Source organism: Talpa occidentalis, unplaced genomic scaffold (genome assembly GCF_014898055.3).
Source record: "Talpa occidentalis isolate TD23 unplaced genomic scaffold, MPIMG_talOcc4v2.1 talOcc4.11, whole genome shotgun sequence".
NCBI lineage: Eukaryota > Metazoa > Chordata > Mammalia > Eulipotyphla > Talpidae > Talpa > Talpa occidentalis.
This window is the reverse complement of record NW_023601104.1, coordinates 28,889,200-28,901,868: the sequence shown is the minus strand read 5'-3', so window position 1 is coordinate 28,901,868 and position 12,669 is coordinate 28,889,200. Positions and strand designations below refer to the sequence as shown.

Sequence of the window (12,669 nt, the reverse complement as noted above, 5' to 3'; positions counted from 1 at the left end):
CTATCTCACAATGCAGGAAGGGCCTCCCTAAGGTCAAATTTCTGGAAAATGCTTATGACTGCTCCCCTCCCACCAGCTCATGGCCTCAGGCCAGTTTCCCAGCTTCATTAGTTTTACATCCAACTCCATCTTCAGTGACCAGAAGAAACTGGTGGCAGCTTGAAAGTAACAGTTCATTCACAGATTCTGTTATCCTTTTGGCCGGTCATTAATGGTTCCCTCTGTGGTGCACACAGGGGAGCCTACACAAGCACAGCACTTGTCTTCACCTTTTGTGGGCTGCTGGGTAACTGCAGCAGGTGCAGGAAGTACTAACAATGTGCATAGTGCTGTGGGCAGAGTGGGGATGAACATACTCACTTTGGGGGCCAGGGTAGCTGTTGGCAAGGCTAGCCCAAGGAGGTGACTCTTGAAAGACAAAGGGCCTAGCAGAACCAGGAAAGTGTATGAGTGTGCATGTGTGTGGGTGGTGTGCATTTTAGGTGCAGATGGCACTCCAGTGCAGGCAACAGAGGTCTTGAATGCAGGTGGGGCCCTGTGGCACAGATAGAGAACCCAGATGGTAGCAGCCTGGTGTTTGAGAAATGGTGCTGGGAGACAGTTCTCCGCGGGTTTCCTGTGTTTCAGCACACCTCTGAGCACAGCCACTGACAGCTTTATTCCATTGTCTTTTCAAGGATGTTTATGTAGCAAACAGTCTTATAAAATACAGTGACTTCCTCAAAGTCAGAAATTTGCTTGCTGTCCAGTATAATAATGTTTCCCTTGGGGCAAAGATTGTTTGCTAACTGCCCCTTTAAAGGATCTGGGTTTCCTAAAATTGCAGCTGTTCAGACATAATGTGGAGCAGTTTGAAAGTGCAGGTTCAGCCGGTCCTCATCATATCACCCTTTGAAATGGGGCTGGGGAAGTAGGTGCAAATGTGGCTCTGCGATTGTGTATTAAACTGTCCTTTGTCTCTGACTCAGGAGTCTGGTGTATCAGGAGTATCCACAAAACTTGTGGCTCACTTGTTAGCCTCAGTGAAATCGTAGGACCACTCCCCCAAGTTGTTTTTTTTTTTTTTTTTTTTTTTGTGTGTGTGTGTGTGTGTTTCAAATTGTTGTAGTGTTTCCAGGCTCCCACCCAGTTTGTGATAGGTGGAAAGGGGAAGAGTAGAGTGAGATCATAATGATCTTGAAGGTTACTCTTCAAACTGTGGGATTAGTCCTAAAGTCCAAGTTGCTGAAAAACTTTGTTGTTGCAAAAACCACCTGGGCTTGATGCATGTTCATGTGGAGAGTGGGGATGTGGGGCAGCCTGGAAAACCAGATCAACGAGGGGCGGAGCTGTGGAACTGTGGGTCTGAACTTGGGCCATGCCAGAGGGGCAGATGAAGGCCAAATTTAAATGATGCTAACATGATCCTGGACAGTGTTTCTCTTTCTGATTCAGGAGTCATTGCAGTAAGCCATTATATTTATTTGTAGTGTCTCTTCAGGTCTCTCATGCCCTTGACATTTCTGAAGCATATAGATTAGATATCTTTAGGGGTGTCCCTCATTTGGGTTTGTTTGTGGGTTTCTCATGAGATTCACGTTGTACATTTTGGCATAAATACCACAGGGATAACGTATCCTTTACCATCAAGAGACACATGATGTCAGTTGTCCCATTGTTGGTGATAAATTTGATGCCTGAAAGCTTTCACCATTTCTGTATTACCATTTTCTCCTTTGTAAATACTAGGTCATTTGTGGGGAGGTCCTGTGAGACTGGGGAAAATGTGAATATTGATTGTTATATTTTATATTAGATAATAGTGTATTAATTATTAAATCTCCTGATTTTGATCATTGTTCTGTGATGATGTAGGAAAATGTCCTTGTTCTCAAGAGATAGATATTGAAGTATTTAAGTCCAATAAGGCCTGGTATCTGCGACTTTCCTCAATGGTTCAGAAATACTAACAATAAGAATAAGCATGTATATATATCTGGAGATAGTAATAAAGCAAGTATGGTGAATGTTAACAAGTGGTAATCCTAGATGAAGAGTGTATGGAATTCTTGTGCTATTCTTATACATTTTTCTGTGTAGATGTTTTAAACTAAACTTTTTAAAACAGACATCTAAAAAAGATATAATAAAATTATTACATCTCCATGCCTGGTGGTGGGGGCTGAAAAAGAAGAGAGGAAGGAGTCAATTGTGGTTCCAGGCTTTTGGTGTGGTGGGTGGTACCGTCAGCCGAGGTGGAGAACATAGAAGGCAGAGGAGGTTTGGAGGGAGGAGGATGAGAAAGCAGAAGATGGTGAGTTTGATTTTAGAATTGTTTCCTTGCCTGCCTTGCGGCCCAGCCACATTTGACTTGAGGAACCCACAGAGCAGCCACCGGGGGTATAGGAAGTAACTGGTCTAGAGCTCAGGAGTAAACCCTGACCAAGGTAGAGGTGGGGGTGAAGTCATGGGTGGGGGGCAGTGTATGACTGAAAGGGCTGAGAACAAAACCGCAGGGATAGCTGCCATTAAGGGGCAGATAGCTACAGAGAGCTATAAAGGGAACAAGAGAAATGAAAGGAGACAACTCAGACAAAGCAATGGCCCCAGAAACCTGGGGAGGAGAGGTTTCAGAATAGGAGAGACAAGGGCACTGCAGCTAAGGGCTGCAGGAAAATGGAAGCAGAAGAGTCCATTTTAATTCAGCGAGACATGGGCCTGGAAGCCAAAGGCCCAGAGCAGTGAGATCTGAACAGGAAGTATAGACAGAGCAGTGAGTAGTGTAGACAATTCTCATTAGGTGCTTGGTTGTGAAGAGGAGGCAAGAAGTTAGAGTAGGAGCATAAGGGGAGGTGCTTATCTCACTAAACAGATATTAAAAGTCCACAACTGATTTGTTCAGAGTCACATTCAATTTAGATATCCAGGTTTCCCCTAATCTACTGTCTACCTGCTGAATCAAGTTATGACTTCTCCTCCCCAGCCTCCCACTTTTATCAGAGATGAGTGCTGAGAAGGCAGATGGTAGGGGGAGGGAGAGAGGAGCCACTTTCTGTCAGTCAGAAGACAACTATACCAATGATTAAAGTGCCTGTGACATTTTCAGATCTTTGCCAGGGAACAAGCCTGTCACCAAGGCAGCCTTTGCCCACATTATTTGCTCTCCCACAAATTTCCACTTAGTGCCAGAGAACATTGCAGCATTATCTTATGTGGAGTATGTCCTTATCATCATACTTATTTGAAATTTTTCCTTTTCATTCAGGAGTTTGTTAGACAGAATAGCCTCAGTGACCTTGAGATCCTCATCCCCAGGAAATCAAACTGTATCTTTTCCATCTTCCCTTCATACCAGCTCTATCCACAGCTTATTTTCTAAACCAACAACTATTTTACAGAAGAGTATAGCAATTTAACCAGTCAAATATTTAAACTACAATGAAAAAGCAGCACTGTGAATGGATAAGCAAACTGTGGTATATCCATAGATAGAATGGGATATTATCAGCCATAAGAAATAAAGTACTGGGGGCCTCCCTGGTGGCCTCAGGGTTAAGTCTCAGGCTTATCACCACTATGGCCTGAGTTTGATTTCCAGCCAGGAAGCTAACCCACATGGCGCAGCAGACCTTTCTTGTCTTGCCTGCTACTCCTCTCAGCAGGGTATTTCAGTAGATCCACCTGCTCTGCTCCCTACTCTGTCTCCGGTGAATCCTCTCACCGCCCGCCCCCCGCACCTCTGGCCTACACCCCAGTTCTTCTATGTGCAAAAAAAAGAAAAAGAAAGTACTGATGTGTATTACAACATGGATGAGCCTTGAAAACATTTGCTAAATGAAAGAAGCTAGACACAAATTGTATGGTTCCATTTATATGAAATTTCAAAACAGAAAAATCCAGAGAGACAGAAAACTGACTAGTGGTTGCCAAGGGCTGGGGTATTAGGGAAATGGGGGTGAGGTTTCCTATGCTGGTGAATAAAACTATTTCGTCTTGGAGTTAAACAGCGGTGATGGTTGCACACATTATAATTATACCAAATGTCACCAAGTGTAAATTTGTTATCTTTATTTTACCACAATAAAAAATTAATTTTATTAAAAAAACCCCAACAAAACCTTACCCTGGTACTGGAGAGTAAAAGGTCCTGGCTTAACCACAAGCCTTCTGTCTGAGAAGGGCTTCCACCATTTCCTCTTAACTCTGGCCGTACATTAGAATCTATTGGGCAGCTTTTTAAAGCCTCTTATAGCTGGACCTCAACTAATAGCAATTAAACCAGATCTAAACGGTTAAGGCCTTGAGAAGCTTAAGGAGATACAGGAGATCTCAGTGTGCAGATCTAGAAGCTCCAGGAGATCCGAGTGTGCAGCTGGGGCTGAGAGACAGTGCTCTAAAGCTGTAGTTCCCAAAATGTGGTTTCTAGACCAACTGCACTAGCATCACCTGGGATCTTGTTGGAAATGCAGAATTGGGGCTCCACTCAAAATGGAATCAGAAACTTGGAGGGTAGGGCTCTGCAATCTGTGTTTGACAAGCCTCCTGGGGATTTAGATGTACACTAAGTTTTGAAAACCCCTGTTTTCGGTTTAGATCAAGTCACTTAGAGAGCTTCCCTAACCAATGAGTGTTTACTGAGGATCGACCATAAACCTGGTGCTCTAATAGGTACTTTGAAAAAATAGAGAGCTACCTTAGCTCTTCTCAAACATCTAGTGAATGGGTTAGATTCTGTGAAAAGAAGTTGTTGCTCATTAAAATGAGATGAACCCTTTTTGTGACTGAATAATATTCCATTGCATGTATATATCACATTTTGTTTATCCATTCACCTGCTGATGGACATAGGTTATTTCCAAGCTTTGCAATTATGGATAATGTTATGAAATTGGTGTACAAGTATCTTTCTGAGTCATTGTTTACAATTTGCTTTCCAACTGTTTGCCATAGCAGCAACTGTGGAAACATTCCCACCAACAAATATATAGCTGGGATGATGGAAAAAATTCTGGAAATGGAAAGTGAGGATAGTTGCACAATAGTATGAATGTACTTAATGCCACTGAATTCACTTTAAAGTGATTCAGATGGTAAATCTTATATATATTTTACCACAAAAAAAGGAGATTAAAGAAATGAGATGAGCCATGAAAACAGATTTAGAAAAGGAAGTTATCTTCCTAATGGTCACAATGAATAAAAAATCACCTCAAATGCCATAATTGTCTTTCCATAATTATATATATCACAGTACGTTAAGAAGATGGCGTTTGCCATTCTTCTATTCTGAAATGGTAACAGGTCTTTGCCTGGAGAAAGAATATTTTAAATATTCTTTTTTTAAAAATTCTATTATTTTTTAATCGAGGTAACATTGGTTAATAACACTATACTATGTTAATAACACTATACATGTTTTAGGGGTACAGGTTTACACCTCCTCAGATGTGTGTTGCCCCACCACACCCATCAGAACACCAACAATCCTTCACCAGAGTCCATTGGCCCTCCTCTTCACTTTGCTCTTAAATATTCTTTTTTAAGGAGGCTGGACCAGGATGTCTGCCTCTACTATGTACTCAGCATTTTCATATCTACCATAGTTCCTTTGTGAATGATGCAAAGAAGATCAGAGAGAAAACATGTATTGAGCAGTCACAGGTGACACAGGCCTGGCTAGGTTTCATTTTTGGGGTTAGGTGGTTAGCACTTTAGCAACTTGTTTAACTTATTTTAGTGGTTTGCTGTTGTCACTGTTCATTTGTTAAACTCTTCAACATACCAAGCTTTATGGTAGGAGTCAGTGTTGGGTTGAGTTGAATTGGTGGCCCCAGTCTTACAGCTCAGCTTCTCGCCTGCCATAGCTAAACCTGAAATGATGGCAAAGAGTCGCCAGCCCCTCTCGGCCCTACCTCTCAAGCTGACCCAAATAAAAATTGAAATAAAGAGAGAAACTTGGTATAAGATATGGAGTAAAGCATCTTTAGAAAACTTCTCTGTTTTGATTGACTTAAAACATAAAATCCAAAGGGGAAGAGCGGGCCTGCTATGGTAGTACAGCTTTAAAGTTTATAAGTAACAGGTAACCCTGGCCCTCTTGCCCTTGCTCACTGCCTTGGGCCCATCTCTGATTCATCTGTAGCATTAACAAAGGAAAGGCTTCAATACCAGTTTGATTCCTTGGCCTCCATTTGTTGATAATAAAACCACGAGATTGCATCCATCAATTATTAACCACATCTCTGGTAGCCTCCTTCCCCTGTGGGCAGGATGGCCATGCATGTCCACCTGACTGGCAGGAAAACAGGCAGACTCAGCAGAATTCAGCCTTCTGTTTAGGGGGCCAGGATCCAGCCAGGGTGGACCCCGTAGGAATTCCCTCCTACAGAGAAGCTGAGCCCACTGGACGTCATGAGATGCTATAGATTTTTAAATCAACTTTGGAAGTGAACTGCAGGAATTTAATACATTTTAAATGTATTTTTAATATGTGACTTCCATATCAAAACAACATCCTGAGAACGTATGGTTTCCAGATAGATTTAGAAGGGACATGAAGACTGCCTTCCCCTCTGTTTGGGGGACTGTGGCTGAGCTACAGAACCAGAACTAATGGATGACCTCCGGGGAGAGAGGAGTACCAGCCCCTCAAAAGGAAGATCTCTCTAACATATGCAGGAGTCACAAAAGCAGGTGCTGACAGACTCCCACTCAGCCCTGGATGAGGAGAAGCCAGGTGAATACTCGGCTCTTTCTGAGTCTTCACATTACCTCAGGCCTGCTGAGTACTGGGATTTCTAATTGGAGTTTTTACTCTGGGTTTTTTTGTTTGTTTGTTTGTTTCCAGGCAGGCTATAGTGTTCTGGTTTGATCCATTCAGCAAACATTTATTGATTAGTTAGTCCAGAATTGACTTGCCTTCTGCTGACTGGATCTTTCCCCACTATCCTCTCAGGGTCACACTCCCATTAAGGAGCTCCTCTTTCTCCTGGCGCCAGCCTTCCTTCTCTGGTCCCCCTTTGTTTCTGCAGGGAAGTATGCTCAAGTCTGTTCATTAAAAACAAACAAACAAAAAACAACCAAGCCCTTATTTCCCTAGTCTTCCTATAAACACACACACACACTTTTCTTTCTTCCCTTTATGGCTACGTTTCTGAAATGAACTTACAAAACCCCCCAAATCAACTCACTAGTGTTCACTAAGCACCACTATGTGTTCAGACATGGGGAGGGATATGACAAGAAGTTATAGTCTTCAAAAGATCTTCGATACCTGCAGACAGAGTTTTAGTCTAGAACAATTTTATGTGATAGTCTAGAGATAGCAGTCACAGGTGAGAAAGGTTAAGTGACAACTCAAATCACTGTACCATGGTGTGACACTGAGTGGGCTGACTGAGGAGTTCAGGGCAGTGAGAAAGCATTGGAGTCACTTTGGCAGGATGTGAGTTGGACTTTGAAGAGTGAACAGGATATTTGGAGAGGTGAAGAGAAAAAAGAAGGCATTTTAATGCAAATTTTTATAGAAGAACATTAGAGAAGGTTGGTGAGTATAATTGGCTCTGAGGATGGGGAAGCCTCCTGACCAAGGGCTTAATGGGAGGGTGTGAGGGTCTTTGAAGACCTTGATGGGCTGAGGCATTCCAGGACATGAAAAAAAAAAACCAAAAAAAAAATGGCTATAGTTTGGCTTTCTTTTGTTGGGGTGGGCAAGGTGTGCCATGGAAAAAGAAGTGGAGGGACAGCAGCACCACAGAGGCTGTGCAAAATCTTCTTAAACCTGGTTATAAGGAAGCAGCCTGGCTGTTCACAGGAAAGGCCAAAGTGGAGCTCTGACCAGGAGCCTCTGAGTGTGACTGGATGAAGGCCTAAGCCAGGTGGTGGAGGTAAAGGGAACTTGGGACTCCATGATGGATGGAGTACCAAGGATGGACCAAGGCAGCTCAGCTCTGAGATTGTGAGTGTTGGAGGCACAGGGTCAGTTAGTTGTTCAGTGATGAGGCATCACCCTACCAACTTGAGATCTGGGTCAAAACACATTAGCTAAGAGCAATCTGTGGCCCTTATCCAATCCTGAACTTTACAAATAAACCAATAAAAATTTATGAGGAAAAAATATGAATTCTTCTGTGATTTGATAATGTTAAGGAATTAGTTGGTAAATTTGAAGTGTGGTAACTGTGTTGGGGTTTTGTGTAAGAGTTCCTTATGTTTTCGAGATACATGCTGAAATATGTGCTGATGAAATACATTCAACTTTGTTTAAAAATTATGCAGGGATAGAGTTGAGTGGGCACTGTATAGATGAAGTAGGATTGGCTATGAAATATTAGATGTCAGAACTAAGGGACATGGGGATTCCATTTTGCTTTTCTCTTGACTTTAATATGCATTTTGAAATTTCCCATGAAAACATTCTGGTCCTTGAGTAATGCAAGTCTTGCACTCTGGGCCTCATAATTCCCAAACAGAAATCATGAGAGGCATTTTGAACTGTGTCACATTAATCTCCTGTGACATTTCAAAACAGAAATTTGGTCCACTTCTGTTTTGCCTAAAACAGAAAAAATCATGACCTGGGAGAAATAATGCTTTGCTTTTATTTGGCAAGACAAACTGGGGATACACATGACTCCCCTTTTCACGATCATGAGAGAAATCCAACCAACTGAAGAGGCAAAGTTCAGGAGAGTGACGTTTTTATGGTAGCTAGAAATAAATGCTTTTTAGGGGAAAAGCTAGTCCCAAGAGAGTTTTTTCTGGCAGTAGAGCCCTTGGCATAAGTGTGAAAGCTGACATTGAGCTGAAAAATTATAGCCTGGGCTACAGCTGCTGGTGTAGCCACTATGGAAAGGAAAGGGGCAAGTTGCACAGTGCCCAGTGTTGATGCAGGGGCAAGCTGCACAGTGCCCAGGCTGTGGGCAGAAAGGAGTTGGCTGCCAATGCCCCTGATCTTAACTGTCAGATACCCACCACAGCCACTTCTCTCTTTCATTCACAAGCCACAAAGACAGTGGTCCCCAACTGTGCAAGAAGGAGACACCAGCAGTAGTCACAGGTTGGTGGAGGGTGCTATGAACTGCTATAAAGCCCCATTCATGGCAGGCATCTTCCAGGCCACAGGACAACAATCAGATTCCTTTTTCAATGAGTGATCCAAACAGAACAAATCCTCATGCAGGTAAGCTCGAATTCTAGGTAGAAAAATTTTGGAACCCAAGCAAGTGACATTGCTTTTCTTTGCTTTTTTTTTTTTTTAAGGGGAGAAATTACATAGGGAAGGGAGTCTAGGCGGTTATTATAGTTACATGCTTCCCTGCAAAGGAACAAGCATGAAACAGGCATGAGAATCTAGCTCGTGAACATGTGAGTGCCTGTTCTGCTCCAGGCCTGTGGACAAGGCAGGGTGAATGAGACATGGTCCCTCCTGTTAAGGAGAGCGTGGGAGAAAGAGGACACAGGCAGGCACAAAATCTCCCAGATAAATACTCAGACAGCAGGCAAAGTTTAGGAGAGTGACTTTTTTATGGTAGCTAGAAATAAATGCTTTTTAGAGGAAAAGTCATTCCCAAGAGAGTTTTTTCTGGCAAGTCCTGTGACTCAGGCAAGGTAGCCCTGTTACTAAGCCAAAGTCTAAGCACTACATTTCCACTTTTTTAATCTATAAAATGGATAATTTACCTTGCTGATCCCATAGAATCATAGAGTTTTAAGAACCAAGTTTACTAAATTAGTAACGATAGCAATGATGATGATGATGATGATAATAATAATAACAACAACAACAACAATAAAAGAAGCAGCAACGAGAAGAAGCAGGAGGAGAAAAAGCTTTTTGGACCCTGCTGCCCTAAGGGCCCAAGACTGGCACGTAAGGATGAGCGCCCCCTGTGGACGAAAGCCAAGACTGGCAGCAAGTTGTTCCAGCACCAGCCTCCTCTCTGCTCACAGTATGGCCCAGCCCTCAGCCAAGGTGGGAGAAGCTGCCAGTCAGGAGCACATGGAAAACTCATGGAAGTAAGAGGCAAAGCAGTAAGATTTCCCCTTGCACACACGACTAAAGGGATCTGGGTTAGAAGGAGGACTTTCTTTTCCCAGAGCAGAGGTTCTCACTGCTCGTTTCCACTTGGCACCCTGTCACATGCCCAGGAGCTGACTTGGCATGAGCAACTCTCTCCAACTCACTTAAACTCGCCTGATGCAGAGTCCCAGTAATCTTTTTTTAAAAAAAGATTTATTATTTTTATGCATACAAGAGCTGCGGTACAGGCCAGAGATGCGGGGTCAGGGAGGGAGGGTGAGAGAATTCACCAGAGACAGAGGGAGGAACAGAACAGGCAGATCAACTGAAATACACTGCTGAGGGGAGCAGCAGGCGAGTCAGGAGAGGTCTGCTGCACTATGTGGGTTGCTCCCTGGCTGGCTGGGGATCAAACTCATGCTCCTGAGGCTGCAGTTAGCGTCACAGGTTATGTCTTAACCCCTTGTGCCACCAGGGAGGCCCAGAGTCCTAGTAATCTTAATAAATCTTGGAGCTTGAGATCCAGAAGGGACCCTCCAGAACATAGTACAGAACCCTCCCATTTGCAGAAGGGCAAAAGAGAAACAGGCAAGGAATACGACTTACTCAAGGTTACTCACTGAAGTGATGGGACAGTTGGCACAAGAATCTTATTCTCTGGACTCTCCTGATCCAACAGAGGCACTACTTTTTTCTAGGAAGGTTTTAATTACCATCACTGACTCTTGCCTTTCCTATCCCCAAATATCCAATTTGGTCTAACTTACAATAAAGAGTATTTAGGGCAAAATAAAAGAAAAATTCTTCCTGATAATCTTTCCCAAGTTCTCTGTTCTTTGGTGTCCTTCCTTCTTTAGGAAAATATTTACTGAATGCCAGTTAAATCTGTCATCCTGGGGGTGGGGTGCAGGGAAAGGAGGGATTGGGGTCAAAATCAGGGGGTTGCAATTGTATGGGGAATATAAAAATAATAAATAAATAAATAAATACATCCTCAAAAAAAAAAATAAATAAACCTGTCATCCTAATCACAACCTGGGTTGACAGAAGTGAAAATGAGATGCCCCAGACCCCAACATTTGGGGGTTTAGTTGTCATTAAAATGCTCTCTTCCTGAAATCTTTTAGAACCTCTGCTCTGGGAAAAGAAAGTCCTCCTTCTAACCGCAGGTCGCTTTAGTGGTGTGTGCAAGGAGAAATCTTATTGCTTTGCCTCTTACTTCCTGAGTTTTTCTTGAGTGAGCAGAGAGGAGGCTGGCTGTCTCACTCTGGGAGGCTTGCCAGCCATTAGCTGCATCTCTTCCTGACACTTTGGGTTCGCATGGCATATCCCACGATCACTTCATCTCTGCTCCCCACAGTCCCTGAGGAACTCGGTGTTGCCCTGTTCTCCAGTTTGCCCCTGGAGTGACTGCTTGGTGTCCTCCAGCCTCCCTCTCCCCCAGTCACCATCTTGCTGTAGTTGAGTTGCTTTGCGTCCAAAGCGCTGAGGCCTGGGAAATAAAAACAGTAATGCTCAATGGAGACTGGATGACATGCACAAATGAGAAAACTGGTATCCAGTGAATAGCTGGACCAGAGATTCTGAAGTCCCTTCAAGCTCTAACATTTCTGTAAAGGTATAGCTAAAGGTTGACAGCTGAGAAATTAGTACAAACTATATGTGTCCAGACTTAGGATCAACTTCTCATAGCATTTTAAAATAATCCTGAGCACAAAATTTTGCCTCCAACTCTCCCTACTCTCAGATGTGGCCCCTAGTTAGAGAGCAAGGTGTAGGGAAGTGAGATTCCGTGGGCCAGGACTCCTATTTACCTCTCATGAAATGGGGCTGTGTCTATAGAAGAGCTCCCAGAAGAAGTGATGTTCCCTCCCTCCCTGCTCTCATTAACACCCTTCCTTGTGCTAAAATACTGGTGAATGCCCAGATGGCGAGCCCCAAATTTGAGGGAGCCCAGAGGGCACCATGGTTCTACCTGAACGAGCCATGACATGTCAATTATTTGCTTTTCTGGAGAAACCTCAGTCTGAAAATCTGTTTAATTACCATGGAAGATAATCTTTTAAACATAGCTTTACATTCTTTAAAGGCTTTTTTCCCTGCGGGAGTAGGAAAGTTTATCTGAACATGGGATTGGATTGTTTATTTTCATTTCCAAAGAAAGCTCTATTACCTGCAGTTAGCCGAAGTCTGAGCCCTGGAAAACTTATTTTTCAAGTCTACTTCTCCTCATGGATAGTTTGTCAATTATATTGTTATAATTAGTTTGTAGTACTGTCAATTTTTTTCCTAGTGTAAACTTTACAGCTAGTTCTATGATTCCAGGCCTATAATTACTTAATATTTTTCAAACATCAACATCAGATTGGATTCTATATTTACTATAACAATGGGTGTCAAGAGTTAGTGTCCTCAAGGGTTTCGTATCAGGAAGATCATATCTGATAATCCACCAGTCTCAAAGACCAGCCTGGAGCTGTGATCGTCAACCTTCCAACCTGGGGCATCCCTGAAGATTCATTAAATTCTTCCTTGCTTGAGTGCCAGCTTGAGTGGTTAGGGACCCTATTGTGTTACAGCAACCCCGAACCCCAGAGTAATTCCTGCCTCATGATAGGTGCTCAATAAACAGATGCTGAGAGTCAGTAGGTCTTTAAGGTGGAGAGAAT

General features: G+C 43.1%; 1 protein-coding gene across 2 annotated transcripts in view; it reads left to right on the top strand.

Moving 5' to 3' along the window:
- Window positions 1–12,669, top strand: part of CA12 (carbonic anhydrase 12) — a 49,602-nt gene that overhangs the window by 16,832 nt on the left and 20,101 nt on the right. The gene's annotated exons all lie outside the window — the stretch shown is intronic.